Here is a 6,000-nt window from a genome sequence, read left to right on the forward strand (position 1 = left end):
TGGTCTATTTTCTGGTCAAAGGAGAGCTGGATGTTAATCTGCACAGATTTCTCTTCTGAAAATTGTTTATTTGAGTGAGTAATGCGCTTAGATCTCCAATATTTTAAACAGCGTGCTTATCAGCAGCACTGTTATCAGCACTTAGCATTAGTAAACACCGCCCAATAGCGCTATGCTGAGGAACCCTGAGTGTTTCGGTAATGACTCAGCTAGCGGTTCGTCCCATGTAGCTTGTTTTAACACAGTAAACACACAGTCCAATATACTTGCCTCAGCTTGAACTTCAAAAGAGCTAGTGCTTAGCGCAGTTAGTGGCTAATGCTAATACTGCTCCAGCCCTGGTGCTGGAGAAACTTCACTGAAACTCCTGTATAACAATGTACTTCAGCAAATAGGCTTTACTGCTTCTTACAACCTGATTGGTAGAATTTATAAATAGGGTGCACCGGATTTTAAGGCACACTGTCAATTTTTGGGAAAATTGAAGGATTTTAAGTGCGCCTTATAGTCTAAAAAATATGGTAAACAGTATTTTACCGTTTCTATTTTTGTATTTTAATGCAAATATAATATACGTGAACTATGTACAAATGGGTTTAGTCTGTTATTTAGAGACAGGCTGCTTATAGACCTGTGTGTAATAATTAAACAGTATTTTAACTATTCTGTTTGTCCATAAATGATTGACCTTTTTTATTTAGTCACTGTATCTTTGTCTAAAGATACTTTTATGTTGCGTTCGTGATGTTTTGGGTCATTAGCTATATACAGTGTTTGACTCGCCATTGTTGGAATTTGCAGAATTGGAATGAATTTGACCAAAAAGTATAGCTCTACACACTTCAGTGTGTAACAGTTCCTTGTTTGTTTACCATGTTTGACCCTAACAGTTTTTGGGTAGCAAATTGTTTTCTATATGTTACAATTAACGTTCCAAGAATGTTCAATTTGTACATTTTCCTGGATTTTCTTATAATCTTATTAATGCTTTAATCTTATAAAACATCTCTGTAATGTCACTTGTGTCAGTGTTTGTGTCAGTACTTTTAACATAATGTTAGTAGTATTTGTCTAGCTGGAAACTTTACATGAGAAGCATTGTAAAAACGTGATGCAAACCATTATTATGTCACAGGTTTTTATAACGTTCTCGATCCAGGCATGTATTTAATGGATCTGATATGTGCTAGCTTAAGCATAATCCAGTTCCATGTCTTTGTTTTAAGCACAGTGTTCATAGCGCCATCTGGTGTTTTCAAGGACATTATTGCCAGGCAGGAAGCACTGAGGAGAGTTCTCAGTAGGTAAAAGAGAGTTCTACATTTTTTCCTTAGCCAGGAGAAAATCATGAACATCATGAATTAGCTAATGCTAATATACAGTTATATATAAGTTATAACACCCAAAATCATAGCACCTTAACATCACAACAGATTACACATCAGTAGTTGACTAATGAAAAACGATATTAGTCATAGTCAGAGTCAAAGGAAGTGACTTAATTGCAGTGTTTTAAAGAAACTGGGAATTGAACGGTGAAGCAGAAGAATCAGATTATAAAATATTAAGCACATAAAAAACAGTGCAAAATCAGTCCCAAATGTCTCATTATAAAATCTGTTCCTAAAAATAAAGAGATTCTACTTCAGTGTTAATCAGCAGCAGGATTGGATTGGTCTCAGCTGATGCTCAACATTAGAAGACTCTCATCGGATCGTGGGCAAAATAACCTAATTGGAACAATGGTTATGTATGTAAGGTATAAATAATAAGATCAGTCAGTTCATAATATCTCTCTCTCTCTCTCTCTCTCTTTCTCTCGTTCTCTGTCAGCGTTGTCCCTCTCCACACACATGGCCACAGGCTAAGTGACATCAGACCTCATTATATTCATCACATGCCACATTTGTAACCTGTTAGGGAGTGAATTGTGATGAGAGGCTGATCCCCCTCGCTCGTCCTCATTGGCTGTGCAGAGATGTTCCTTTGCATTGATAGGTGCAGGGGAGGGTTAATTGGATGACTTTCACCCTGTTATTTTCTGCGGAGCTTCTGTCATGCAGTCGCTCCTACACTGCAGACTTTGACACTGCAGAATACATCGTGTCTGGATGAAAACAGCAGCCTGCAGGTCGCTGTGGCCACAGAACGAGAGATATGACATTTTATATTTGCGAGGCTGGTCAGAAGTGTTTAACCTAATCTGTAGTAAACAGATAACATCAGCGGATGAAGCTGTTTAATGAACTCTGTGAGATTCTGGCAGAAATTACTCTTTGACCTGCTTCCTCTTGTGCTAACAGAGAGAGGGGGCGGGAGAAGGAGCCGACCAGTGCTATGATTTCCTACAGTCATATGCTGCTATTCTATTAAAGGCTATTAATATATGTTTAAAATATTTGTGAGATGTTTATAATTAGGGGTGTGCCATATCATATCGTACGCGATAATATCGCCAACATTTTTAAATATCGTGAACGATATTATACTCTTAAAATATCGTGCCACATCACCCACCCCTATTTATTAGATCAGGGCACTACTTTTTTCACACTGTTTTCATTTTCCAATATTTATCTACTAGAGACAGATTATATCTGTCCAGTATCATTTATTTTACTTTAATCCTGGTTACATGGAGATATTTGGAGTGCATTATAAGTCATCATGACATTCTGGATCATTGACTTCTGTTACAAGTCTGATCAAATTCTTGTATTTTTTTATTTCTCAGATAGGGGTCTGACATAAATCGTATGCAATATTAAAATTCAATTTTCATTTTGTCGTGTATAATTTTGTGTATAATTTATATCGCCAAGAGTATCGTTATCGCAAAAATACCATAAAATATTGTGATTTTATATTAGAGCCATATCACCCACCCCTATTTATAATTATAGTATAGCACTTTGAATATTTAAAGAACAGAACTAAACATTGTGAATATTATAGTGACGTTAATTTGAATAAATCTTCTTTCTGATAGTAGAAATCAATAAATTGCCCAAGTTTTTGCACAAGAATCCTAATATTATGAATTGTCGCTTTTGGAATAAAACCTTTTTTATTAAAATTTTAAAGACTAATAGAAATGCTCAAAATAATTGATTATTAAGAAGGGTTTCCCTCTTCTGAAAAGCTGACATTTTAAAGAATTTTTTGCATGACTGTGACAATATTCACCTATATTCAGCTATAAATATTTAAAAAATAATGCAAATAATGTTTTTTTGTGGATTGTCAATTATTAAAAAGGAAGTTATTATTGCATCAATCAAATACGTTTATCATTATTCCAAGATTTTTTGTTCACCAGTCTTTCTACTTTTGCTTGGTATTGTTTAATGTATGCATGTTCTTTACCCATCACATTGTAATTACTAAGTAATAAGCATGTACCGTATACTTTTATATACATTTTTAGCTGACCCTCCATCAGCACATAGTGGTTACTCCAGACTGTTTCTTTATTATCAAGGTAAGGAAAGGGCAAAATGATCCATTCAGTTACTTTAAGTTGCACCGGTTGTTTGTACACAGATCTCTAACTCATGTTGAGTGCTGCCAATAGAATAGGACTCTCTGGAGCAGATAAAGAGGAGCAGATAAACATCAATGTGTTGGAAACTTTGCTAATGTCAGGTGTGCACTAAAAGGGGTTGATTTTAGAATAAATCATAAAAGAACAGGTGCCCAAAACTTCCAGAAATTGTTGAACTAAGCATTTTTATCTGTCTGGAATAATGACATAGGACTTATTTGAGCATGACAAATGGCAATTTTCTATTTTGTTTATATTATAGCAATTAGAAGTTGTAGTTCTGTTTTATTTCTGATTATTAAAGAATATATAATGCAACTCATTTAAGATGCAAATAACTTGTTAATATTATTACATTAAAATACTACTTAAGACTTAAACTTACTAGACTGCTTTTGTTTTTACCTGAGGAATTACTAGTTCAGTTTAGGCTACTCTACCCACCTCTGCCAATAGAATATGACACTCTGAAGAAGAAACACATGAAACTATTAGCTAGAGAGATAAAAGGCCAACAGCTTTGAGCTGTGTAACACTGGAACTGTGTTCTCTGCAATTATTATGTTTATCTATTAGTGATGAGTTGTGGATGAGGTAGGGTAGTAATCATTTCACATTCTGACATCACCAATGCGCTGAATGCATTGAATTTTTAAATATAAATTGTCATTTAAGCTCTTTAAAAGGGAGGCAAGGGGTGTGCTTGATAAACTCTTTTTAATACCCTTGATTTTGGTGAATAATCAAAATGTCCATTTGGTCATGTATTATAAGCTTGCTTACCTCTTAAGCTAAGTATTTTGTATCTATTGTTTATTTTGTTAAGACATATGATTCCTTCTTTTTTTGAGTTTACAAATAACTTTTTACATTTTGTTTATTTTATTTTATTAATATGATACTTCTTACTTTTTGCCTGATACTTTTTGTTACAATATTCTCATGCTCTAATGCTTTTATTGCTGCATCAATTTATCACAGCAATGCTGCAAAATCTAATAGAGATTAATAGAGACTCCAACAAAAGCAGGGTGAACTCCTTTTTAAATGTCCTTTAAAGAAAGGAGCAGGTGTCCCAATACTTTTGTCCATGTAGAGTGTTTGAAGGACATGTTTTTGAGCATCTTGTTACGCAATAATTTTACTCTAGAGACACAGTACGTGCTGGAAATACACTATATTAAATTCAGGTAACAGGTATATGCAGCAACGAGTATTGTCATCTTGATTTTTAAATATGAAGTCTCACTTAAGCTCTCCGGAGGGGGGGGGGGGGGGGGTGCGGCGAGGAGGGGGGCTTGATTCTTTTCCCTGAAACAGAAGCAGAGGAGGGGAAAAAAATGCTCTCAATTTATGCTGCCACCAGTGCTGAGCATATGCTGAAATAATTAGGGGGAAAAAATCTTGCGCTTATGCAAACTTCCAATTGCCAAAAAAATAATCTGTCTCAGACAAAGGAAAGACCCCCATGGTGCTAGGGTCCACAGTTTCTGTCATATGTATTCCTGTGGGGTTTCACATGACAAAATGCAGAAAGTTGTTTTGTCCCTCTTCCTGTCATGTTACACCCCTTAACCAGAGTGTTTTCTCCCTCCCCCTGCTCTCCCTCTCTCCCTCTCTCTCTTTCTCTCTCTATACTGCTCTCTCTTTTCTCGCTTGCTCTCTCTATATCTATCTCTCTTTCTCTCTCTCTCTCCCTCTCTCTCCCTCTCGCTCTCCCTCTCATGTTGTCTCACTGTCTGTGCTGTCAGCCCATAGCCTGGCACCTGCTCTCATGTTCCTAATTAGTCTCATTTAATTAATTATATTCTGCTGCACATCTTCTTATCTGCCTCTCTGCTCATTTTTTCCCATTTACTGTAGGCTGAGAAATAAAGAGCTGCCCAGACTGGTGAAAGTGTGTGTGTGTGTGTGTGTGTGTGTGTGTGTGTGCGCACTTAAAGAACTTAAAGAGCCAGTTCCCTAGAGCACTAGTAAAAATAATAGGGGATCAGGAGGTTATGTTAATTTCTCATCTTAGAATAAGTCTGAAGAGTAATTCCCATTTTCTTTTCCATTCTTCATATACTGGGGTAATTAAATGCGTGTAACATTCATATGAATATACACACTGTTTTCTTGTTAATGTTAAAGGACATCAAATGCTACATATATGATATATATTCTATATGTAGACTTACACGTATTAGGAAGATGATACTAATACAGCTCTGGAAAAAATAAAAAAGCACTTCAGTTTCTGAATCAGTTTCTCTGATTTTGATATTTAAAAGTATATATTTGGTTAAAATGAACATTGTTGTTTTATTCTATAAACTACGGACAACATTTCTTCCTCATTCCAAATAAAAATATTGTCATTTAGAGCATTTATTTGCAGAAAATTTGAAACGGCTTAAATAACAAAAAAGATGCAGAGCTTTCAGACATCAAATAATGCAAATAAAACAAGTTCA

The sequence above is a fragment of the Astyanax mexicanus genome, chromosome 7 (assembly GCF_023375975.1).
Source record: "Astyanax mexicanus isolate ESR-SI-001 chromosome 7, AstMex3_surface, whole genome shotgun sequence".
Classification (NCBI taxonomy): Eukaryota; Metazoa; Chordata; class Actinopteri; order Characiformes; family Acestrorhamphidae; genus Astyanax; species Astyanax mexicanus.